The sequence below is a fragment of the Felis catus genome, chromosome C1, assembly GCF_018350175.1.
Source record: "Felis catus isolate Fca126 chromosome C1, F.catus_Fca126_mat1.0, whole genome shotgun sequence".
NCBI lineage: Eukaryota > Metazoa > Chordata > Mammalia > Carnivora > Felidae > Felis > Felis catus.
Genome location: NC_058375.1, coordinates 68,934,500 through 68,960,923, shown reverse-complemented (window position 1 = coordinate 68,960,923; position 26,424 = coordinate 68,934,500). Strand labels below are relative to the sequence as shown.

General features: G+C 39.0%; 1 long non-coding RNA gene across 1 annotated transcript in view; it reads right to left on the bottom strand.

The window, feature by feature from the left end:
* LOC123379670 overlaps nucleotides 1-4,223 on the bottom strand; it is a 228,952-nt gene extending 224,729 nt beyond the window's left edge. The window contains exon 1 of the long non-coding RNA XR_006584434.1: nucleotides 2,867-4,223. This is a non-coding gene — a long non-coding RNA (uncharacterized LOC123379670). The remainder of the gene's footprint in view (nucleotides 1-2,866) is intronic.
* Nucleotides 4,224-26,424: the final 22,201 nt, after the last annotated feature.

The window sequence follows — 26,424 nt, the reverse complement described above, 5'->3', positions numbered from 1 at the left end:
CTAATAAGCCACGATAAGAGCGTGAGGGAGCAGATGTGCCTGAGCTTTGCCTGGCATTTACTGGAGCACAGCACACATGTGCTGAACTAGTGAAGTCACTCGTATCATTTTACATGAGCAAGCATGTACAGGCTTGAATTCAAGGAAAGACCAGAGAAAAGCTCCAGCCTTCCTGGTAAATTACATGTTTGGAGGAAGGTCCAATATATGTGTAAATAAACAAAAGGAACCAGAGCACAAAATCTTCATGAAAACAAGTTAAACCCTGTGTACATGGTTTGATAGTCTCTAAAATGCTAAAAATTGATAGTCTCTAAAGTGCTAAAAATTGGCAAATACGTGGTAGAGTCTGTTGTTTTTGTTTTGGGTTTTGGCTGTGGTTTTGGCTACAGCTTTTAAAATAATGAAGTATAATTTTAGATGAATTAAACGTGAAACTCAATAGAAGCATCTTGTAGAAAATGCAGGTTTCACAGAGAGCAGTTTGAAAGTTACCGAGATCTCAAAAATGCCTGGCCCACTAGAAGACATGGTCAAAATGTTTGTCAACATTTCCCAAGTAAAATCCCAAGTACAATCATTTGCTGAGAACAGGAGTAAGGAGAATGGAAGGCCAAGAAAAGGAAGCTGGAAGGGAGAGAAAAAAAAGGTATGGAGGGGAGAGGGAAGGAGGGAGGGTATGGAGGAAAGGAGGGAAGGAGGGAGGATAAGGGGAAGGCAAGGAAGGAGAAAGGGGAGAAAGAAAAGAAAGAATGGGTCTTGAGCTGGTGCTCTGTGATTGGTCATCTTTACATTCTCCTCAATGTCTGCCTCTACTGCTTCTGAAGCCTCCCTCTCATAGTCCACCTCCCACTAGGCCTGCTCTTTGTCAAAGCCTCCATACCCTGACCTCTGCTTGTAGGAGCAGACCCCACTGTATTGTGCTTTGCAGACACTGCGTTTTTTACAAATTGAAGGTTTGTGGCAACCATGCATCCAACAAATCCACTAACAACAACTTTTCCAACAGATTTGCTCACTGTGTGTCTCATGTCACAGATTGGTAATTCTCACGATATTTCTAATGTTTTCATTATTATTATATTTGCTATGCTGATCTGTGATCAGTGATCTTTGACGTTACTATTGTAATTGCTTCCAGGCTCCACAACCATCCCATGTAAGACAGCACACTTAACTGATAAACACTGTGTATGTTTTGACTATTCTACTAACTGGCTGTTGCCCTATCTCTCTCCCTCTCTTCAGGCCCTCCTATTCCTTTTGACACAATAATACTGAAATTAAGCCAATTAATACCTCTATGATGGCCTCTAAGTGTTCAACTGAGAGGAAGAGTTGCATGCCTTTCACCTTCAATCAAAAGCTGGATATGAGTAAGCTTAGTGAGGAAGGCATGTCTAAAGCCAAGGTAGGCTGAAAGCTCGGCCTCTTGCACCAGTCAGTCAAGTTATAAATGCTAAGGAGAAGTTCTTGAAGGAAATCAAAAGTGCTACTCCAGCGAACACATGAATTGAAAAACAGCCTTACTGCTGATATGCAGAGAGTTTTAGCGGTCTAGATAGATGAAACCAGCCACAACATTCCCTGAAGCCAAATCCTAATCCAGAGCAAGGGCCTAACTCTCTTCGATTCCATGAAGGCTGAGAGAAGTAAGGAAGCTGCAGAAAAAATGTTGGAAGCCAGCAGAGGCTGCGTCATGAGGTTTAAGGAAAGAAGCTTCCTCTGTGAAGCAATGCAAAGAGAAGCAGCAAGTGCTGATGTCAAAGCTGCAGTAAGTTATCCAGAAGATCTAGCTGATTAATGAAGGTGGCTACACTAAACAACAGATGTTCCATGTATACAAAATAGCCTTATGCTGGAATAAGATGCCATCTAGGGCTTTTCATACCCAGAGAGGAGAAGTCAATGCCTGGCTTCAAAGCTTCATAAGGACAGGCTGACTCTCTTGTTAGGACTAATGCAGCTGATGACTTTAAATTGAAGCCAATGATCATTTACCATTCTGAAAATCCTAGAATCCTTAAGAGCTATGCTAAATCTACTCTTCTTATGCTCTATAAAGGAAGCAACAATGCCTGGATGACAGCACATCTGTTTACAACATGCTTTACTGAAAATGTTAAGCCCAATGTTGAGAACTACTGCTCAGAAGAAAAGATTCCTTTCAAAATATTACTGTTCATTGACAATGAACCTAGTCATCCAAGAGCTCTGATGGAGATGTACCACAAGATCAACGTTGTTTTCACCACGCCTGCTAACACAACATCCGTTCTGCAGCCCATGAATTAAGGATCCATTTCAACTTTTAAGCCTTATTATTTAAGAAATACATTTCTTTTTTTTTTTAATGTTTATTTTTGAGAGAGAGACAGAGTGTGAGTGGGGGAGGAGTAGAGAGAGAGGGAGACACAGAATCTGACACAGGCTCCAGGCTCTGAGCTGTCAGCACAGAGCCCGATGAGAGGCTCAAACTCACAGACTGTGAGATCATGACCTGAGCTGAAGTCGGACGCTTACCGACTGAGCCACACAGGAGACCCAAGAAATACATTTCTTAAGTCTATCGCTGCCATAGATAATGATTCTTCTGATGGATCTTGGCAAAGTCAACCCGTCTGGAAAGGATTCACCATTATAGATGCCATTAAGAACATCTGCGATTCATGGAAAGAGGTCAAAATATCAACATTAACAGTAGTTGGGAAGAAGGTGATTCCAGCCCTCCTGGGTGACTTTGAGGGGGTTCAAGACTTCAGCAGAGACAGTAAGTGTAGATGTGGTGGAAACAGCAAGAGAACTAGAACTAGAAGTGGAGCCTGAACATGTGACTGGATGGCTGCAATCTCATGATCAAACTTACGTGGATAAGAAGTTGCTCTTATGGATGAACAAAGAAAGTGGTTTCTTGAGATGGAATGTACTCCTGCTGAAGATGCTGTGAAGACTGCTGAAATGACAACAGAGGATTCAGAATATTATATACATGTAGGTGATAAAGCAGTGGTAGGGTTTGAGAAGACTGACTCCAATTTGGAAAGAAGTTCCACTGTGGGTAAAATGCTATCAAACAGCCTCACATGCTAGACAAAAAATATTTTTGAAAGGAAGAGTCAATTAATATAGCAAACTTAATAATTCTCTTATTTTAAGAAATTGTAACAGCCACCCCAACCTTCAGCAACCACTGCCTTCATCAGTCAGCAGCCATTAACACTGAGGCAAAACCCTTCCCTCCAAAAAGATTGTGGTTCTCTGAAGCAAGCCTCTGATGATGGTTAGTATTTTTTAGTAATAAAGTATTCTTTAGTTAAGGTATAAACATTGTTTTTTCAGGCATGATGCTATTGCACATTTAATAGACTATAATATACTGTAAACATAATTTCTATATGCACTGGCAAACCAAAAAATTCATTTGACTCACTTTATTGCAATATTTGCTTTATTGCAGTGGTCTGGAACTAAACCTGCAATATGCTGGAGATATGCCTGTAATTTTCCTTCCCATAACTCTTAGGCACTTCATGAATAACAGTTGTCTTTACCCCCAAAGGACCAAACAGAAGAAAGCATGATGCTGTATGCTGTGTTGGACTGGTGTGGGACTAAATTTTTATGAACTTTCAATTAGCCATGCCAATATTAAGCATGACATTTTTGGTTTCCTGAATCCAGGACTATAGGAATATTCATTAAACAAATGCTTCTTGAGCACCTGTTGTGTGGCAATGAGTGTTAAAAAAAGATTGCAATCAACATTTATCAGCCACTTACTATGTGCCAGGCACTGTGTTAAGTGCATTCCATACATAATCTTTTCACTTTTCACAACACATGAGATAGGAAATATAATCCTCTTTTCTCATATGGGAAAACTTTGGTTTAAAAACATTAATAGCCTAAAGTCAAACAGTTGGTAACGGGATAGGAAGAGATTTCAAACTATATCTAAATGACACAAATTCTATGTTAATAACTCAAAACCCACAACTCTTCCTTCAAATGCATAATCTTTAGCTCACTGTATCTCTGACCAATTAATTTTTCAGGAGTTAAATTTTCCATCTGACTTCGTCCACTGTTACAGGCTATAATTTATTTTCAAAAATGCTTTCTGTATTATCATTTTAACTGTATACTTTACCTGCCCAATGTAGCAGAAAGGACATAGAGACATGTTTTTTTTTTTTTAAAGACCGACAGATTTCAGACTGTATTCTTAAAACCCAGGATTTTAAAATCCTGCAATTATAACAGTACTCTGAAATCAACAAGAAACTTTTATCTGCATCTGTGCTTCACCAGAAAAATCCTGAACTTTTTTCAAGTTTGAATATTCAAGTAAAACTTCTGCCAAGCAATACTGGGAAAGCAAAGGAACTGTAGATTAGCTAGATCTCTCTCTCTCTCTCTCTCTCTCTCTCTCTCTCTCTCTCTCAGCGGAAAACGCACATGTGTACACAGGAAGATAGTTGTCTGCGTGTGCATGCACACATACACACACATGTACACACACTCTGCACTCTGGTTCTCATTCCCTCACTCAGCTTTCTCTACGACAAGATCCTCTCCCGCCTGCTTCTTGAATCCAGGGAAAGCTTTCTAAGTGACCTCCACACGGTAGAACATTGCCAAGGTTAACCAGTAGATTCAAATACTCCCCATTATCTCCATATATCCAGCAGTCAGAGACACTGTGAGTTTCTTTTTTCCTTCTCAGACATCCTTTACACAATCATTTGTAAGCATTTTCCACAGTATTTCCTGTTAGGCAGAGATTGAGCTCCTGAAATTGATCAGCAGACAAGTCAATCCTTAGAGCTGTGGTTATTAACTGTGTCTCTCCTTTAGTTGAAATCATAGGTGGATAGTATTTTCAAAGTGGGAGAAGATTCTGTCCAGCCCCCTTATTTCACAGATGAAGAAACTATGGCTCATTATAGCTGAGAGAGGTAAAACGCTAGGAATAGTCAAGATCACACAATGAAGCTGCTGGAATTAGAATCCGGTACTGCAAGCAGAGCTAATATATTCAGCAGTCCACTCCTCCACACACAGTGTAGTGCCTGTGGCATACCACCCACAATGACTGAAATGCCATCTTTACTATTAATGCATAGGTCTATAACCTGACTCTTATGCATTAGCTCTTTTATCAGACAACCAACTGGCAGCTACTTGAGCAAATGAATTCTGTGTCTCATTTTGTAAAATGATTTCATCCTTCCTTTATTATTCTATGATGGATATTCTTTCACATTCATATTACTCTGGCATGATACACTCATGCTGTTTTATGAAAAAAAAATCCATGCTTTAGAATAGACTATTATTATACAATCTTGATATAACCAGTGTCACCTCATATAATGAATGAGTTAATAAAGTGCACAAAATGATTGCTTCTCTTCCCCATTGTCTGTATATCAGAGTTGAGGCTGCTACAAATACATATAATACAATAATTATTATTATGTTCTATTGTCAAAATATATTGAAGGCTTAACAACTACTGATGAGCAAATCTCAAGGGGTTGGAGTTGCAAACTCTTTAGACCAAAAAAAAAAAAAATTCAGACTTCTCATAAAATCCTTAGGGTTCTTTAGTCTCCACAGATAGAAAAATTCTGTAATAACATTTTTCTTTCTATTTCTGGCATATATGATTAAGATCATTGCCTAGGCTGAGTTATTAGCTTAAATTCTATTCTCTCCAAACCCTCATTGTTGAAATTTGTGCTTCAGTCAACAATCACAACACTATTTTGTGGTCTTTAAACTTTCAAGAGAATACTATTGTTTTGACACACAGACTAGTATTTTTCTGGCTTATATCCTAGCTTTGTAGGGCCTGTATTTCACACCTGAGACAAAATTTTTCCTTCCATCTTTTAATACTGTCTTTTTTTAATCCAATGACAGATAATTTATGTAATTTTTCACAGACCACTAATCCACATTGAAGTAGAAACATTTTCTCAACTAATTAGCATATATGCAGCAGGAATGGGAAATTACCTTCTTAAAAGTTGAATCCAGGTAAGCCTGGACTTACCTAGTTCGTGGGTCAAATATCAAATAGTAATGTTGCCACTTATGCCTAATGTTGTAAAAATGCAACATCATAATACATTCTTACTAGCAAAATCATAAAATATCATAAACTGGATATGTTGGCCAACTATTTTCTATCGTCTTTAGTATTCTTTCTAGGTCCTTCTCCTTAGGCTCTCTTCTGTGCATCTTCCCATTCCTTAACAAATATTTATGGTCTAGACACTAAGGCAGGCACTAGAAATATGAAGGCAAATAAGTTAAAGCACATCTCCCCACTTCTATCATTTCTCAACATGTCATTTCTCAGTGTCATTTCTCTCTCCCATATACATGCACTCTCTCTCCTATACACAAACACACACACACAACTCTCACAAACTCAGCCGCAGGTCGATTCTCTCTAAAAAGGTAATTTTGATAACTGCTGCCAGGGAACTCAGCCACACACTCTAGGAATTCAGCAAATTCCCTGCTGACTCAATCTGAAGAGATACTTTGTGGTCCAGCTGTGGTTTCTGGTTAAGACCCTGCCTGAGAAGTCTCCATGAAGCACACAGGACTTCAGTCCTTGCCTTGCCAAGCCCTCTAGATAAATTCACTCTCCAGCTCTATTTGCAGCATCCCTCAAAGGGATTGCATGAAAATTATGTGTTCTTCCACTCTACCCTCCATGGGAGGGAAATTTGGGGGTAGTCAAGTCCTATCTTTGCCTACACAAACGAAATTCTGACTCTTCTACTGTTCTCATGTTCCTGTATGTCTCTCCAAAATTCTAAACAAGACCTCTCTACTTTAGATTTTTCTCTCAGTCCTGCTGAGATTTCTACCTTGCTGTTATCTTCCCATCCCCTCCTATGAAGTCCCAGATCCCAGAAGAACCTAAGCATGTTCCAGCTCCAGTCCCACCAAATCTCTCCCTTGCTCAAGGCTCTAACTCTCAGCCTTAGGAACTCTCTATTCTCATAGGCAGTGGGAACTCCTCTTACATCATATCTTGAGTTGTAGCCACCTAAGGCTTAAAATAAATCCTATGTTCAGACCTGCTCCAATCTGGACTCATTACTCTCTAGGCCTCCTGTTCAGCTAGGATTTCACTTCGTGATTCTCCTGTATTGGATTTCCTTGTTTTCTAAATCCTGTGACTTTTTTTTTTTTTAATTTTTCTATCACTGAGCTGAAACAGCTTTTAGTATATTTCTTACAGAATTTGTTTCTGAGAATTTGCAGGCCTGAAAATGTCTTCATTCCAACTCTCACACCTGATTGTTAGTTTATTTCTTTTTATGTGGGACAAAAATTCTTTTCCTTCTATACATCAAAAGATTTTTTTCTCCATTATCTTCCAGCTTCAAGTGTTGCTAATGAGGAATCAAATACTATTTTGCCTAATCCTTTATGTCACTTGTTTCTCTGTGTGAGCTTCTAGGCTCTTTTCTTTATCTCTGGGTGTGGCAGTGGCTCTAGCTGCTCCTTAATTAAATTCAGTCTTCTGTTCTTCATTGAGTAGCAGGAGCTCAAATATTCAACAGGCACAGGGCAGCCCAAACTGAGGACTGTAATTCCCATGCTTCCTGTATAGGCGGGATGATCCTGTGACCAACTTTGGGCCAACTGGATGTGAGCAGAAATTATATACAGTTTCTGGAGTGGGCCCTAAAAAGGGGGAGGGAGGCAGGAATGGCCTCACTTTCCCTTTCTCTTCTTCCTGCTGGTTGTGACATAGATGTGATGGTGAGGGCTCAAGCAGCCATCAAACCAAGAGAGTAAACCACATTTTAAGGATGGCAGAGCAAAAGGTAAAAGAAGCTTGAGTTCTCCATACCATGAAGCAGCATACTGCTCGTGTTTGGACTAATATATGAGAGACAAATAAATTTCCATTTTATTTTAGCCACTATTGTTTTAGCCTTTGCAGTAAAAGAAAAGAAAAACAGCATCCTAAGTAATATTTCTGTCCTCATAAATTTATTCATGGTCATTGTTATAAGCACTTGGTAGACCCTTTCAACATGGAGACATTTCCTTAACAATAGTGAAATCTATCTTTGTGTATGTGTGTGTATATATATATATATATATATATATATATATATATATTTATATAATATATATATATATATTATAGTTTCCTCCCCTCTATTTTCTGTTTCTGTTTTCTGTTTCTGTTTCTTTATATATATATATATATATATATATATATATATATATATACACACACACACATATATATACATATATATTTATATAATATATATACACATATATATATTTATATATATATTATATAAATATATATATATATATATATATATATATATATATATATATATATATTATAGTTTCCTCCCCTCTATTTTCTGTTTCTCTCTCTCTGGAACTGGATGTTGGATCTCCTTAATTGGTCTTACAATTTTCTTAGTTATCCACCCCCTCCATTTTCCATCTTTATCTTTTTGTTCTAATTGCAGAGCAATGTACTCAATTTTATCTTTACAGACGATTGAATTTTTATGCAAAAAATATTTTAATGTTCTTATTTATTTTTGAGAGACAGAGAGAGACACAGTGTAATCAGGGGAGGGGCAGAGAGAGAGAGAAGGAGACACAGAATCCCAAGCAGGCTCCAGGCTCTGGGCTTTCAGCACAGAGCCCCACGCGGGGCTTGAACTCACAAGTCGTGAGATCATGACCTGAGCCAAAGTCAGACGCTTAACCAACTGAGCCACCCCGGTGGCCCGTGAACTTTTATTTTAAATGTTATATATCTAAAATCTCTTTCCTTTTCTTTTATTGTTTTATTTTTAGAATCCTGTTTTGCTTCAAAGAGAATATCTTTGGTTGTTTTTCTGAGACTATTATGGCAGAGTCTCTTCTGAGGTGTTTTCTGTTTCCTTTACTGTTTTGCTTCCTAAAAGTTCTACTTTACAGATTATTTTTTTCTTTCACGTCAGAGACTTTCCTCCATTAGCCGTTGACCGTATCTGCACATTTTTTTAATGTTTATTTATTTTGGTGGAGAGAGAAAGAGAAAGGGAGCAGGGAAGAGAGAGAGGGGGAGAGAGAATCCCAAGCAGACTCCACACTGTCAGTACAGAGCCCAACGCAGGGCTCAATCTCACCAACTGGGAGATCATGACCTGAACCAAAACCAAGAGCTGATGCTTAACCAACTGAGACACCCCCCACAGGTGTCCCTATTTTTATATGTTTAAGAGTAAGATACTTAAAACACTCATGGAAGTTCTATGTGTTAGGGCAGGTCTTGTTAAGTGTTGAACCTTGAGTGACAAGCTAAATTTTTTTGTGGAAGGCCCCACCAATGTCAAGATTTAAAGATTATCATCTATTCTTTTAGAGCCATTCTGCTTCCTCAGAGAAACTCTCCAGATTTTTACCTGGGGATAGGAAATAAGAGGAGATGTCCTTTTGACTCTGCATTCTAGAAGATGAAAGAAGGAGAAAGAGATTGAGAGAGCATCAGAACAAATTCACAAGCTAGTTACCCCACCTTTTATTTTTTTAAATGTTTATTGAGAGAGGGAGAAAGGGGTAGGGACAGAGAGATAGGGAGAGAGAGAATCCCAAGCAGGCTCTGTACTGCGCAGAGCATGATGTGGGGCTCAATTTCACGAACCGTGAGATCATGACCTAAGCTAAAATCAAGAGTCTGATGCTTACTGAACCACCCAGGCACCCCTATCCAACCTTTTAATAAGCAGATGTCAATCTGTCATCCTATTTTTATCACCCTATCCTCAACTGGGTCTGGAGTACCTGAAATCAGACATGTTCTAGTCCAGTTTTGAAAGAGGTTGAACCTCTAGTCATAAGTAGAAATTTTAGGCTGGCCTAGAGGTGTGGTCGGGGCATGGAGAGTCAGAATCAAGGTCAGTGGATGGGACTATGATGGCAAGGTGACCCAGAGAGCCTAACTGTTTCACATGAAGACCCTCTGTGTTCATTGTCATGCCTCTTTCATGTCTCTCCTCCATTCTGGAGTTCTGCAGAATCCTCTGCTACCCCTTACCTAAATCAGACTCTGTCTCCTCAATCCTCTATCTCCCCCAAATTCATTGTCTACTATTCCCCTCTCTTCTATATTTCCATGTGTTTGTGTGCCTTTCTTCCCCTCCCCCTCCCCCTCCCTTCCCCTCCCCCCTCCCTTCTCCTCCCCTTCTTTCTTCTTCTTCTTCTTCTTCTTCTTCTTCTTCTTCTTCTTCTTCTTCTTCTATAATTTCTTTACTTGTGCTAGGCACACACGGTCTTTCAGTTAAACTGTCCTCCTGAATCTAAAGTTACTATCTAATCAGAGAAGTTGATAGAAACATGTCTGCCTCTCTACCCTATGACCCAGCAATAGCACTGTTAGGAATTTACCCAAGGGATACAGGAGTGCTGATGCATAGGGGCACTTGTACCCCAGTGTTTATAGCAGCACTTTCAACAATAGCCAAATTATGAAAAGAGCCTAAATGTCCACCAACTGACGAAAGGATAAAGAAGATGTGGTTTATATACACAGTGGAATACTACTTGGCAATGAGAAAGAATGAAATCTAGCCATTTGTTGCAATGTGGGTGGAATTGGAGAGTATTATGCTAAGTGAAATAAGTCAGGCAGAAAAAGACAGATAACATATGTTTTCACTCATATGTGGTTCCCGAGAAACTTAACAGAGAACCATGGGGGAGGGGGAGGGGAAGGGGGAGGAAGTTACAGACAGGGAGGGAGGCAAACCGTAAGAGACTCTTAAATACTGAGAACAAACTGAGGGTTGATGGGGGGTGGGGGAGAGGGGAAAGTGGGTGATGGGCATTGAGGAAGGCACATGTTGGGATGAGCACTGGGTATTGTATGGAAACCAATTTGACAATAAATTATATTTAATAAGAAAGAAAGAAAGAAAGAAAGAAAGAAAGAAAGAAAGAAAGAAAGAAAGAAAGAAAGAAAGAAAGAAAGAAAGAAAGAAAAGAAAAGAAACATGTCTGCCTCTCTGGAATGCCCTAATGCAATGAAAACTCTCATTTGGTCTTCCAAAGGACAGACCTTGTCTTTGCTGGGTGTCATTAAAGGAAATTCACATTCTCTAGTAAACAGAAATTAGTCCTAGGAGATGACAACTTAACAGTTATACGCCATTGGAAAGCCACCAACACTTAGTTTCTGTTAGTATATAACCTTTTTATCATAAGCCACTGAAAGTTTCTACCTCATTTTACCCACTGCAATGATTCAGAAAAATCTGCCTTTGAGTCTTTTCTGAGGTGTTTTGTTTTGTTTTAAAAGTTCTTTCAAGCAACATGCTCTTTGTTTCCATTAGGTCACTCTGGATATTATTTTACCTATTGTTCTTGTCTTAATTATTCAATTATGTTCATTTTAATTGTACACATCCTGAACCCCATTCCAGGTCACACACTCAGCTGGTTTTCATCATGATGTGGAGCTATGCTACCACATTTGCCTGTCCTGACCCTATCCATTCCAGAAATCATGACTTTTCTCTGCTCCTCTCCTCTAACCTTCCTCCCTCAAATTGGCTTCTGACTCCCTTGGAGTTCAGTCAGCTTTTCATTCCAGTTGGAAAAATGTCAGCATTATTACTCAGATACTCAGTTGAAAACTTCACTCCTGAGAAAGAGATTTTTTTTTTCCCTCTTAACACTGTGACAGGAAATAGAACACTGAGCCTGTCCAAGGCAGGAACGACATAGGAACTAGGCCTAGTGCCACAATCGTTCTGTCACTTCTGATGAAGCTCAGCCTTCCACAATTTAGGCACTTTTGTAGCAAAGATAGATTCCAAAGTCTACCCCAGACCTGAAAATCATTTATGGTCTACTCAGCTTGCCCTGATGAATGTCAATGCCCTAGTCTTCAATTCTTTCTTAAAATAGTTCTAGATGACAAAAATGCACACTGCATGTCTGCAAACCCCAGGCATGTAAGATTCCAAATATGTAAGTCAAATATGACAACTTTTCCAGGTTGGCCAAAGAAGACTAATGAGGTGAAAATAGCAGACAAAGGGACTAAGCACAAGGGGAGATAGGTTTTTTACTTTAGCTCATTAAAGTCCCATGCCGCTATCCTATTACCAAATTATGAATAGGTTATCAGACGTAGCAGGATGCATTTTAAAGCTCCCACACTCTGGATTCAGATGTGTCTGAATTTGTTTCCCAACTCTGCCTCTGAGGAACTGTGTGACATCGAACGAGGTATTTAAGTTCTCTAAATAGCCATCTCTTCATCAGCTATCCTAGTAGTCATAGCTACTTGGAAGCTGATTTTGAGAAGTCATTGAAAAAAAATATGCATTAATGGAAAAATATGCAAAGCAGATAAGCTGATGCAACATTAAGTACCCAATATGTATTTATGACATTAACATCATAAACATAGCATCATTGTCTCTTTCAATTCTTAGAGGTTGCCAAAAATTATTCTAAGTGTCAGTGAGGAAAAAACAAAACAAAATCATCAAAGTAGGGCCTTATAAGAAAGAACACAGTATGCTGACACTGACCTGCAACCTCACTTGTACCAGTACAACCATTTTTATCTTTAAAATGTTGCATAATAATCATGAATATATTGGGCAGAAGTCAAATATGTTTGATTTTTAAAAGAAAGTAATATAGCAGCTTTCATAGGGGTTAGAGATCACAAATTCTGTCACCTGCCAGAACTAAATTTCTCATCCCTTACCCCCTCACGTTTACCCCAGGACAATGTAAATCCTGACACACAAATCGAAACTTGACAATATCTTAATTTCTGAGATAAATGTTAATCATTATGTCCTCATTCCTATTAGGTTCTTCATTCTTCACTGACTATCCCATATTCTATTTAATGTGTCAATTGTTTAATTAGGAAGTATTTCTGATGCTCTGGATATATATATATATATATATATATATATATATATATATAGTATAATAAAAAGTTCATATTAGTAAACATATTATTTAAATGTCAGTTTCAGAAAATTTAATGAGTCTGGCTAATCTGTTTTGCAGCCTTCTTTAGGACTGAAGAAGTGGTCTTACTCACAATGTGTATAAAGATATCCTGGCATGCGTGTGAAAAATATGTTTTCTGGCCTGACCCCAGAAATTTTGATTTGATATATCTAGGATGGGGCCAGGAAGGGCCCATTTTAATAGATGCCCCAGGTGATCCCCATGGGGGTAAGTCTCCAAGCTCATTTGGAGAAGCACAGGACTAATGGAACAATTGCAGCTACTGTGTTTCCATTTCATATCAAATTCTCAATAACATTACAAAAATGATTGAAGATTCTTTAAAATCTCACATCTTCTCCTTATATACATCTTTTACAGCAGGGAAAATTGTGCTCTTACACACACATGCACAAATATGCCTTTCTGTTTTTCCCCATTTTAATAGCAAGCCTGCTCAATCTTATCTCTAATATTATAGAAAACAGATATTAAAAAAATAAAACTCATGAAAACACTGAAGTTAGGGACCAGACAATCAAGACATGTTTTGTTTTGTCTTTTGCACAAGTATTTATTTTTTGGAACGATATCCTTTGGAGTTATTTGAATACTGAGTTCTCAGACACGTGAGTGTGTATTCACTTAATACTACTTGCTATAGAGTCTGTTGGGACAGACATAATTGAAGTTAGAGTGGCAAGGCCACAACCAATTAAATATCAATCAGAAAGGAAAATAAAGCAGCTCTGAAATTAGAATGTAAATTCAATGTAAATATATTCATTCATTCTTTTTATTAGCTAGTATTTATTAAGCACCCACTATATGCCAAGAGATCATGTTTCAATTTATTTTAAAAAGATGTCTATTGTATAAAGCAAAATATACCCACATGGGATAACAGAGTGACATTACAGGCTCTTTCGGGTATATCTAAATGTATGTCTGATCTTCAAGAGCAGGTCTTTGAACACACAAAAAAAGCAATGGTGCTGAATTAAAATAATCACAAAAATTATCACTAAAACCTTCCCAAAGTCTGCTCACCAATTTTTCCCAACCTTCCATACTCTTATTTTTAACTTCCAAAGCATGTAATTCATAGGATTAGCCCATATTGCTTATTTTGAAACTGACTAAATTCAGTTTTATATATACTAAGTCTATATATAAAAGGACGGGCTACACGTCCTTGACAGTTTTCAATACTCCTCACCAACACTCAAACAAACAGGAATCATCTTTAAAACAAAATTAACAGTGTTTTTTAAAACACTGTTGAGATCCCTGGGGAGGAAGAATTTTTCAAACCATACTGCTTAATGGCTATATGTACTGAGTATCACTGTATGTATGACCTTGGGCAAGTCCTAGAATTCCTCTGAACTATGATGCCTTCGTGTGTTAAATAGGAAAACTAACATCTCACTGCAGGATTGGTGTGTAAGAATTTACAGAGGTGATGTATGTAAAACAGAAAATATGGAATCTGGCAAGAGTAAGTGATCAATAACTAGAAGTTGGATGACGAGATAATGAGGATGATGCTACTGCTGAGTTGGCCTCTAATTGTCTCCTGTGTGTGTGTTTTATCTCTTCTACTAGACTGTAAATTATTTGAAAGCAGGGATGGTGTCGCTTTTTTTTTATCTCCAGCAATCTTGTACAGTATTAAGTAAATAATATCCGCTGTATGGATATTCATTTAATTGAATTTGTATCAACTGACAGGAGTGTAATTGTTTTTCTCTTACTAAAAGTGTGAGCCATATCTTACCTGAGAACACAACTTGAAGCATCTCGAGCTTTGGAGCAAATGTCTCCTGAAGAAAACTAGGCACTACAATGATGGTAGTAACAGCAAATTGCATTTTGATGCTTTCTACAAGCCAAATGCTGTTAAAAGCACTCTGCATGTATTCACTCATGGAATCCTTTCAACAATCATACAAAGAAAGTACCATTATGATCCCATTTTAATGAGTGAGGAACTGGGAATGAGAGATGTTAGGTGACTTCCCAAGGTCACACAGCTAGGAGTGACAGAAGCAGGATAGTTGTGTCCAGAGTGTTGGGTAAAAACTGCTATTCTGTACTTCAGCTATGGTAGACTGAGAAAAAAAAAAAGTGGGGGGGGGGAGAAGGATTTTTTGGTCTGAGGTACAGGAAAAAACAGATTTAAATCTAATAAAATGGATTGTTGACCCTTATGTTCATCCACTTCCTTTTTAAATCTCAGGATAGTGAAGTGATTGTGGGAGTGTTCACTTCCTCCCCGAGAAACAAGTTTGTGCAGAAAAGTATCTTAATTAATACGCATTATGCAGTTCAGGCAAAGAGACACATATATATCATTATGGAAGAAAGCATTTTGTTGCATTTGGAACCACTTGAAAATTAGTGATGCCAAATTTAACAGCCAGCTCCAACCTTCGTCAGTTTGGTGTTCCCTTACCTCTAGCAACATCCACGTTCTAGTCTGCCATAGAGTTTGGGGGCGGGAGCACTTATTTTATTACTGGCTGTTATTGTTTTATCTGTCTTTCCCTGCTGTTTGTATAGAAACAGGACCAGAATTTCTCTCAAATATCAATGTATATTTCCAACTTTGCAAAATCTTCAAATGATTTAGAAAGAGAATGCTAGCTATTTACTTAATGGTGACCTTAAGATCAGCTTTGGCGGAGATCAGAAAACTTTTTCTATAAAGGGTCAGATACCAAATAGTTCAGGTTTTGTTGGCCAGTCTCTGTTACAGCTACTCGAGTTGGCTTTTAAGAGGTGAAAGCTGCCATAGACAATACATAAGTGAATTAGCTGTGACTGTGTTCCAATAAAACTTTATTTACAAACTTAGGCAGCAGATGGGATTTGGATCCCAAGCTATGGTTTGCCAATCCTTAGGTTTACAGTAGTCCACAATCTTACAAGCCAAATTGTTTTTGAATCATTGCAATTTGCCTGCCACTTTATCCCAACATAAATTATCTTATTTAGTTCTCTAGCAACCCTTAGAGATAGAAAAAAAAGGGCTGGGAGGGGGGCTTGGGTAGGCCAATTGGACAAGACTTAAACATGTAGTAAGTTATGGAGAAGTTAGCAAAAAATCAGGCCCAAGGGGTTTGTTTACGAGCTTTCATTCTGCATCTCACTCTGCCTGATACACAAGGCCAGAGCTCTTATGGTAATTAAAAAAAAAGAGATTCAAACATTTTTCATTTAAATGGGTTGTAAGAGATAATTGGAGATAATTGGTTTCAGAAACAGTAACTTTGAGAGAATAGAAGGCTGAAATATTGACCAATATACTTAGAATACAGAGCACTGAGCTGGCCTTTGACATGGTGTTGTGAGAACAGAAAAGAAGATGGGAGAAAGCATGCCAGTCTGATACTTCAAAACAATAAGGATATAATTAATAGCTAGGCTGGGTGCAAAGTCCTGTTCCATCAGTTTTATACTTAATCTGTGTCTCAATATTATGAAATTAAATTCTAACTAGTACATTTAAAAGATAATTCTCTTGTGACATTCTGACTTCTTAAATTGCAATGTTATATACTGTTAATCTCAAAGCGATGAGGTATGTTTCATTTGTTGTAGTAAAGTATGCTTACTCATTATATAGTTGATGGTATGTTTATTCATTATATAGTTGATAGATATTAAGTTTAATTTATTGATAGACATTATATTATTTAATCAACTATGACTACAAAAAAATGCTTTTTCTCCTTGCATAGTTGTGCAAATAAAAATTGTAACTGTGACAGAATCTTTTTTTTTTAATTTTTTAAATGTTTATTTGTTTTTGAGAGAGTGAGAGACCGGGGGGGGGGGGGGGGGGGGGGGGGGGAGGGGCAGAGACAGAGGGAGAACAGGATCCGAAGCAGGCTCCAGGCTCTGAGCTGTAAGCACAGAGCCCAATGTGGGGCTCGAACCCATGGACTGTGAGATCATGACCTGGGCCGAAGTCAAATGCTTAACTGACTGAGCCACCCAGGAGCCCCAACAGAATCTTTTTTAAAGCAACACAGAACCGGGGCATCCACTGTCAGTGCAGAGCCTGCTTCAGATCCTCTGTCTCCCTCTCTCTCTGTCCCTCTCCTGTTCACATGCTCTCTCTCTCTCTCTCAAAAATAAATAAACATTAAAACAAACAAACAAACAAACAAACAAACAGGGTTGCTTGGGTGGCTCAGTTGGTTAAGCATCCGACTTCAGCTCAGGTCATGATCTCACAGTCCGTGGGCTTGAGCCCCATGTTGGGCTTGTGCTGACAGTGGAGCCTGCTTCGGATTCTGTGTCTCCCTCTCTCTGACCCTCTCTCACTCACGCTCTGTCTCTCTCTCTCAAAAATAAATAAACATGTCTCTCTCAAAAATAAACATTAAAAAAAATTTTTAAACAATACAGAACCTTAGCATTTTCTCCTTCTCTCTCAACTAATTTCTGTTATTCCAATACTTGTTGATCTCTCTTGAGAAACCCAGAGTTGGTCACCTTTGAAAGACATCTGCTTTGAAAATCTAGACTTGAACTATTTTTTTTTTTTTAATGGTGGGTGGGATGCAACAATATCCTGGAAACTTCACCTAGATACCTATCTGTGGAAAGGATAATAGCCCCTGGGGGTAAAGATTTGTTTTGTTTTATTTGGTTTTTATCTAAAAATTTTGTAAAGGGAAATTTTACAGTTTCATATCCAATAGTAATTACAAACCATGGCTTAAGTTTTCTAGCTGGAACATTATACAACACTTCCAGAATGGTGAATTAGCCACACTTTTATTATTCTTCAAAAAAACTATTAGAAAATGTTCTATCAACTTGATGAAAAGGGAAATGCATAATAGGTCATTAAGCAGAAAAAGGAATAAAAGGAAATGGGTTGTTTTTAATTAACACAGTGGTGCTATGCAGAGTGGTCGCCATTAGAAAGGATGGAAATGGTGTCATACTTGGTGTGAGAGCTTGATAATTTGGACCCAAATTAGCACAGGGACAAGATGGAGAGGAGGCAGATACTGTTCTTATGTGAGCAGAAATCCTATATCCCAGCAAGTTGCTGATGCCGTGCATTAGACTTCAATAGTACTAAATTGAACCTCTGGTGATAACTGCACTTTAGAAGGTAACTCTTAACTAATCAAAATTTAAAAATAACTCCAAGTGTATTAGAAAACTCCAAAAAAAATGGAATCAATAGGATGTGTGTGTGTGTGTGTGTGTGTTTGCATATAAAATATACACGGAAATTACATATTGGCTCACTTGATTAGAGACTCTAGTTAAGTCTAAAGTCTATTGTATGGGCCAGTAGGCTGGAGACCTATGAAAATGGTGCAGTTCCAGTCCAAACGCAGATAGGCATAGACCTAGGAGAGCCAATGTTCCAGTTCTGCTAGAGAATTTTCTTTTGCTCAGGGAGGCCAGTACCTTGTTCTATTTAGGCTTTTAACTGATTGAATGACTGCCAGCCATATTATGGAGGGCAATTTGCTTTCCCCAAAGTTCACTGATTCAAATGTTAATATGATCCAAAAACACCCTCCAAGATGACACACAAAATTAACTATCACACCAAGGATACCAAACTTGAGGGCAGAAATGTAGTAGATATAGAATTAGTTGCAGATCCCAGAGATAAAACTTACTAGCTGCCTGACCTTAGGCAAAGCACCTACTCTCTCTAAAGCCCAGTTTCCTCATTAGTACCTCCTTCAGAGAAAGGCTGTGAAAATTCAATGAGAAGATAAGGATGATGCACTCAAACAGTTCCTTGCTACCACTAGGGCTTTTTAAATATAATTTAAAATTACTATTATTAGAATTACTGAAGGAATCCTGACTGACAGAGGTGTCCACACTATCCATTAAGTAACTAACGCATATTCAGTACTGAGACTGACAGATTAGCTTTACATTTAGATACATTGCTTATGCCTTGGAGGGAGGAGGGAACATAGAACTAGGAAGGAGAAGTAGTAATAATTTTTCTAGATAAATGTAATATGAGTTTGCACATCAAGACACAGTATAGCTCACGTGGGACACTGCTTTCACCTAAACACCATCGTAACAAACTTGAAGTCAAGAGGATGGCAGACAGAATGCCTGTGAGGTTAGAAGGTCACTGTATGAGGACAATGTTCAAAGTCTTTGGCCTAGAAAGGTGAAGATCTTGGTGGGAAATTCAATTAAAGCTTACAAAATCAGGAAAAGTATAGATAAAGGCAAACGAGTCCACATGTAGATGCTGTACAGGGATGATTTAAGGACAATTCATTATGTAAACACTCCACATTCAATACATCAGCAAATCTTGTTGGCCCATTGCCTTTATAGTATTCTCCGCACCCAACCACTTTTTACCACCTCCATGGTTAATATTCTTGTCTAAGTCATGATCATCTCTCACCTGGGTTATTTCAGTAACCAAATTTGTCATTCTACTGCCAATCTTGCCTCCTTACAGACTTTTCTCAACTTGGCAAGTGAATTGTTTAAAACAAGTCTTGTCTTTTCTTAAAACCTTCAAATGAGTTCCGGCGCAAAGCAAAAGCCAAAGTCCTTTAAATGGCCAACATGATGCTGCATACAGGCCCCCAGTTACCTCCCACTTCTTCCCACTACATGCAGCCTCCTTGCTTTTCCTTGAAAATACCAGGCCTGCCCCATCACCAGGACCTTGGCATTTCCTCTTCCCTCAACTTGGAACATTCTTCCCCTAGATGATACATGGCTTACTCCTCACCTTCCTTGGGGCTTTACTCAAATGCCACCTTTTCAATGAAGCTTAATCTGACCACCCAATGTAGAACCATCATCTCTCTCTCCCCATACCCCAAATGCCACCTTCCCTGCTTGACTTGCCCCATAGCTCATTCACCTCCATTTATTTTAACGTTTTTGTTATGATGATCTTTCCTTTGGAATATAAGCCCAAGGAGGGAAGAGAGTTTTACCTGGTCTCCTCAGTGCCTGGAACAATGCTCTTGATACAGAGCAGGTGCTTAATAAATATTTGTCAAATAAATTAATGAATATCTTCTAGTAAAGGTATGGAGCTCTGTAAGAAAAAATATATATATACCCAAACAACAACAGTGTTCATGAATTCTTGGATAATTAATCCTCAGAGGGTTTTACTTCGACATCAAGGTTCCTGTAGTGCAAAGCTACCGTGGCCTCCCAGGAAATACTTCTTTGTGCCACTCTAAGATACTAAATACAAAGCTGAATAGGCTGCATCATAGATTCAGTACAGCAAGCTCTATGTTCTACTCTGACATCTAATATTACTGGCATTATTCATAACACTGCTTCTGCCCCGTTTTTATCTACATTTTGAAAGGTGGCATTTAAAAATGATAGGTCCCTTTTATATCTGTTCTCCTCCCTCTCCAAAAAGTAATCAAGGGATAAGCACTCAATGGTATGAAAACAAGCACCATGGTAAATGTCCAAATGGCAAGGAGGACGCCAGGAGGTTCAGATTTCCCGCATCACGCCTATTTTTTGCACAGGAAAAAAAAAAAGGGGGGTTTCATAATCCAAATCCATTCCTTTTCGGATGCCTGCTGCCTGTGTAAATACTGCTTAGATAGATGACTCCTTGTCCAATGTATTTGTTCCCCCCACAGTTGTTAACAGTCCTCACAGCAGTTGCTGCCTCAATCAGTCCTAGAGGCTCTCTCTCCACTTACTGGAGTCCTCACATCCTACTGTTGTCTCCCATCCAGATGACCTTCATTACAGAGAGAAATTTTGCCGACAGGTGCCCCTTGTGCCTGGAAATGCCATCTGAAATCCAAGGAAGAGATAATCTTCTGTGTGTGTTAGTGGTGTGTGTGGGTTTCATTGCATGCATGATTTGAGAAGTCTACACTCAGTTGATGCATTTCTTAACCCTCATAGGCTTGCTTCTTGCTCTTAGAAAACTCTACCCAAGTAACAGGAAATGCAATCTCATAATCTTCACTCTTATAGAGCTAGATGCCACTTGAAGAAAGAGAAACTCCTTCATAAGTCCACACAAACCAGGTGTCCCTACAGTAGAACTGAAATGGAAAGAAGGGGTTACTACATGAGCTCCTGAATATTCATCAGCTTCTTTAACCACGTATACTCCTTCACGGACATCTTCTAAATTCGCAAGCAAAACCTTCCATTTCAAAATTAATATCCCCCTTCTCTTTCTTGAGTTAGGTTTTGTGTTGGTTCCAGAGGGTGGGGTTAGTTGGTCACACTCTCAATCCAACTCCTAATTCTGTAGCTGAAGGACACTGCCTCACCACGTGCAAAACAACTGTTTTGCCACGGAAAAAAAACAAAACAAACAAAACGGACCCTCAGCTCATTGATCTTCGAAGAAATTACTGAGGACAATGGGGGAATTTGGTCCCGACAAGAAATGATTTTAAGGCTTCAAATGACGCAAAATTCTTTCTGTGGCACACATTAGCAATAATCAGGGAGCGTTGCTATGGTTCAGCAGAAGTCGGTACTGAACTTCACAGAACTCTTTCAACCTTTCCTCCCTCACTGGGTAAATGTGAAAGGAACAATAAATCTTGTTGACAATTACTTCCACGTCTATTGGCAGGAAGTCAGCAGCAGTTTGAAGAGTATTGTGAGCAATGTGTGCAGTGGGGCCAACACCCATTAACTATCTCCCTAGTTTCTCCTGTGACTTATAGAACATGTTATTTTTCCCCAGTGAGCAACGCTTCCAAATGTTGAATTAGTAATATTAGCACCAAATACCACTAATTTGTCAGCTAAGCTGTGTTTTTCCATAGCACTTGTAGCGGGGTCCGATTACCCCTTTGCAACACAGCTGAGCAAAGACGAAAATCTGAAGACATTTTATTTATATAATTTTGCCAGGCTTTACGAAAACACATTAGAAACAGTCACAGGGGTGATTTCGTTACAGTTCAAAATACGCACCAGGACTACAAACAGAATCCTGACATTTCAGCCTAAGCCTCCGAGGAAGGTGGCATTTTGGCAAAACCAGGACGATTTTGAGTTTCACAAACTAAGTTTTAATTCAGACAGTCATTTCTAAATGTACAAAATCCTATGTTCCTTTTGAATAGAAGAAGTTGTTGTCTCTTTCAAGCGTCCTCAGAGTTTTATGAAGAACGAGGGGCGGACAGCCGAGCGGGGAAAGGAAGGAGAAAGGTATCTCGAAAACCCCACAAGTGTTTCCATCTGCCGCCACCGCCCGGCACAGGAGGCCGAGGCAGGATGCGTGTTCCCAGCTGCGGTGTCAGCTGCTCTGCGGAAGGGGTGGAATGTGGACTAGCTTGCTTGTGTCTAAGAGCACAGATGCTGCCAAAGTTTCAAATTCAAAAGAGTTCTCAGCGTCGATTTGGAGTCCTGCATGGTTCATCAGAAACTGTACTTTGAACTTTATTTAATGAAAATATCCCACCTTAGCTGGGCAGTAGCTGTCTCCCACAGATCTTTGAAAGCTAAAAGGCATGCGATTCCCTACACCCTCCTACGTATCAGCCCAGGGGGAGTAAACCCCAGGGGAACAGTGTGCAGGGCCAGAAGAGGACCCAGCAAGGCAGACTGTCCAGGGACTCCATGAGTCCTCAAACACCTACAGCGTCATCCCCACATGGTTTGCCAGGGACAAGACAACGTGTGGGAAAAACTCATTGCCTCAGAGTAAACACTGCTAGGCTGATTTGAGTTTTTTGTTTCCCTACGTTAGGGACAAACACCTAAAGTTGGGATGCTTATGTAACTTACTGTCCAAATCAGGACGCCCTTGAGAGTGCGAACAGGTGCTATTAAATATGCCAAAAGAAAGGTGTAAGTCAGTGTCACCAGGCAACACTGGAACTTGTGGTCCCCCTACCAAACAAATGCTTAGGTCTTTGGGGATGGGAAATGTACTATCGGATGATTGGGGATGGGAGGGAAGCTGAATTCTTTGCTGTTTGGCAGAGGACTGAAGACAGTAATAGTGATCCAAATTTCTCCACACCCATAAGCACTTAATCTCATCCAAAGTTTACCACATTACTGGGCTTGTGATCAGTATCCAGTACATATGTTCTGTCCCAATGTTCGTGGACATTAAAGTTTACCATCTTGTAAGTACAGTCTCATGAGGGTACCTGCTGCTTTGGGCTCTCCAAATCCATTTCCTGGTCACGGAGCATATCTACTCTGTAGCTTTGGGAACAGATTTGAAACATGGGAAGAGAAAAATGCTGCAAATACAGTTTTCGGGTCAGTATCACACACCCTTACTCTCTACATGGCTTTAGCGAGTGACTTGATCTCTGTGAGTTTTCAATTTCCACTTCTGTAAAGTAGTAATCAGAGAGCAACCTTTCAGGGTTCTTGGAAAGATTAAATGAGATAACTATGTGCATTTAATTGTTTAGCACAGGGGCCGGTACTTGGAACTAAGTGAGTAAACAACAGGGATCACTAATAATAATGTTAATCTCATTGTGTCGAGATGAGTGGCCTGAAGTCTGTGGCATGTCACCCTGGATTTCTGTTGGCCAATGTTAGGAGTCACGGTCTTTTCGTCACCCTGTGGTTCACTGTACACAGACTGCAGTTTCAAGGTGAAAGACAGTAGTTTACAAGTAACAAAGGATTGCATGGTAGAGAATTACTTGCTCCTTGGCTGCTTTCACTGGGAAACACAGATTAACTGATCAACCATAAGGACTAGTCAGTTTCTTAAAACTTAATAGACTCAAGTCTGGGCAGCAGCTTTCCCCAACTTTTCAAGTTCCGACACGCGTGCAGATATTTGCATGGTCCCCTACTAGCATTTTTACTCGGACAATATTTCTTTGTGTAATTCCTTAGGAAGTAGCCCTGGAGAGTTTCAGATGATCCATCAGGCTGCATGTGGAGGGGGTGGGAAAAGGCCCTGTAGGGGTTCTCTATTCAGAAGGGAAACGGGAGTGAGCTAACTATGAAAAATCTAATACAATTTTGCATGGTATGAGGTTTCAACTGGCTGCTCAGTTCTTTCCCAGATGCTGGAAAGCCAGAGAACCAATAGATTTTCTTTCAGCTGACAGTTCTTCGCACCTTGTAATGCCCTCAGCAAAACTGTTTATAAGTGGTGACAACATCTACAGACAGTTTGTTCGCTGTTCTCCCACCTTCCCTTTAAAAAAGTGATATGTCCAAACATAAATTTGAAATAGTAGTTCTTTTTTACATGAGTCAAGCCCCAAGTGATGAAAATTCAAAACACCAAAGCAAAGTGTGGCAAGGCTCTGGAACAGCTACTCCAGACCTAAGGATGGCTTACTTCCATGTAAAGGCAAACAACATACCCCTCTTTTTTTCACATTTCATCAGCTAAATGCATACAATAACATTGATTCTTATGACTTTTATTAATTAATCTTCATAAAGAGGCAAACATAAAAATTTACAGGACAAATGCATCAAAAAGAATAGCAGCAGGACACTGCTTTCCCAGCCAGACTTAAACTAAACCTTTAATTTACTTCGCTTCTTATAATCCTGGATGACTCTGAAGGAGGAAAAGAGTTTTTCAAGGAAAGAACATCACAGAACCCCAAAAGAAAAACAGATAACACCTCTCACATTGACGTCCCACATTGAGTTTATGTAGAGAAGCAATGTGTGCCTTGGTGTGTCGGGTCTGTTGCAGAATAAACTTGGGAACAGCTAAGCTCTGACACATCTCAGCAACCACAGGCTCAAGACTGTGCTAGTCTTGGAGCGCCTAGATGGCTCAATCGGTTAAGCGTCCAACTCTTGGTTTGGGCTCGGGTCTTGATCTTGCAGTCGTTGAGATGGAGCCCTAGGTCCGGCTCTATGCTGACAGCACGGAGCCTGCTGAGGTTCTCTCTCTCCCTCTCTTTCTCTCTGCCCCTCCCCTGTTCATGCTTTCTCTCTCTCAAAATAAATTTTAAAAGAACTTAAAAAAAAAAAAAAAAAAAAGATTGTGCCAGTCTGACCGGGCCTTCAGTTAGAAAGTAGAGTCTTTGGTCCTGCCTCAGAGCTGGGCACCAGTTGCATATTTAATTGATAATACCCATGCAACTATCTGAATAATTACATGTGATTTTTCTGTGTGTGGATGTTGAGCAGGATTCAAATTTCACTGTGGTCTTTTGTTTTCAAATAACTCTCATTAAAAGGAATTTTTTAATTGAAGAACAATTTTGGCAATATATCTAGACACAGGAGAAGTATTATATTATACTAAAATATTAACTACCTCTTTTATTCACACAACTAGTGTGTGTGTGTGTGTGTGTATACATAAATATATATATATATATATATATATATATATATATATATATTTGCCAGTCACTAGGCAAGAGCATCCAGATGCAAATTTAAATGAGACATATGAAATGTTATCAAGGAAGAATCACTTTAGCTGAGGAGCTAGACATGTAAGAAACAATTATAATGCAGTATAATAACTACTGCAAAAGACCAGCACAGAGTGCTATGGTAATACAGAACAAGACATGGCACATTCATCAGAAGGGAAAATTATGCCCTGGCTTTTAAAGATAAGTAGGAGTTTCTGCAAGCAGGAAAAAGGAAATTACTGGCCTGAAATATTAAATGTAGTAATAATAGTATCCAAATGTTTTTTAGCCCCAAAGATGTGTCAAGTAACAAACTTTACAGCTATTATTTCAACTAATCCTCACAACAATCCAATGATTGTAGGTATAATATATTTATTTACCTTATAGATGAGGAAGCTGAGATACAAAGAAGCCAAGCAACGTGTCCAAGATCATATAGTTATAAGGTGGTAGAACTCTCAGGAAAGCTTAAAAAATCGTAACATGTTTATGAACTGGCCAAGGGTCTGATGTAATTTAATACTTATGCATGAGATTAAACAGCAGAGGAAGAGACTGTGAATCACCCAAGAGAGTGGGAAAGTAAATATATTAGAAATGTATCACAGTATTATAATATTATGGTATTATTTACCAGAAGCACTAAAAACCCACTTGATATTCTTTATTAGAAGTCTGAGGTGAAACCAATCTATGTGATGTTCTGCTTGTCTCTAAACGTATTCAGCTGTATGGGTAAAGACAGAAAGTAGGCCAAAAGTTGTACAGAATCAAAATTGTGGTTTTTCTCAAGTGAATACAACAAAACAAGAGTGGGGCAAGGTGTTCAAGAGCCTGGTGTTAGGAAGATCAACTCCGTGCACATTTAAATCATCATGAAGTCCTGAAGTTGGAGGTAATATTGGAAGGAGTGGCAATGAGCCAGGGGCGAGAATCATTGTGCTAAGAAGGGGATCACCCAGAGGTTAATAGACGTGAGCAACAATGGGGGAGTGGCGACAAATGAGATCAAACATGGGATTTTTAGAGG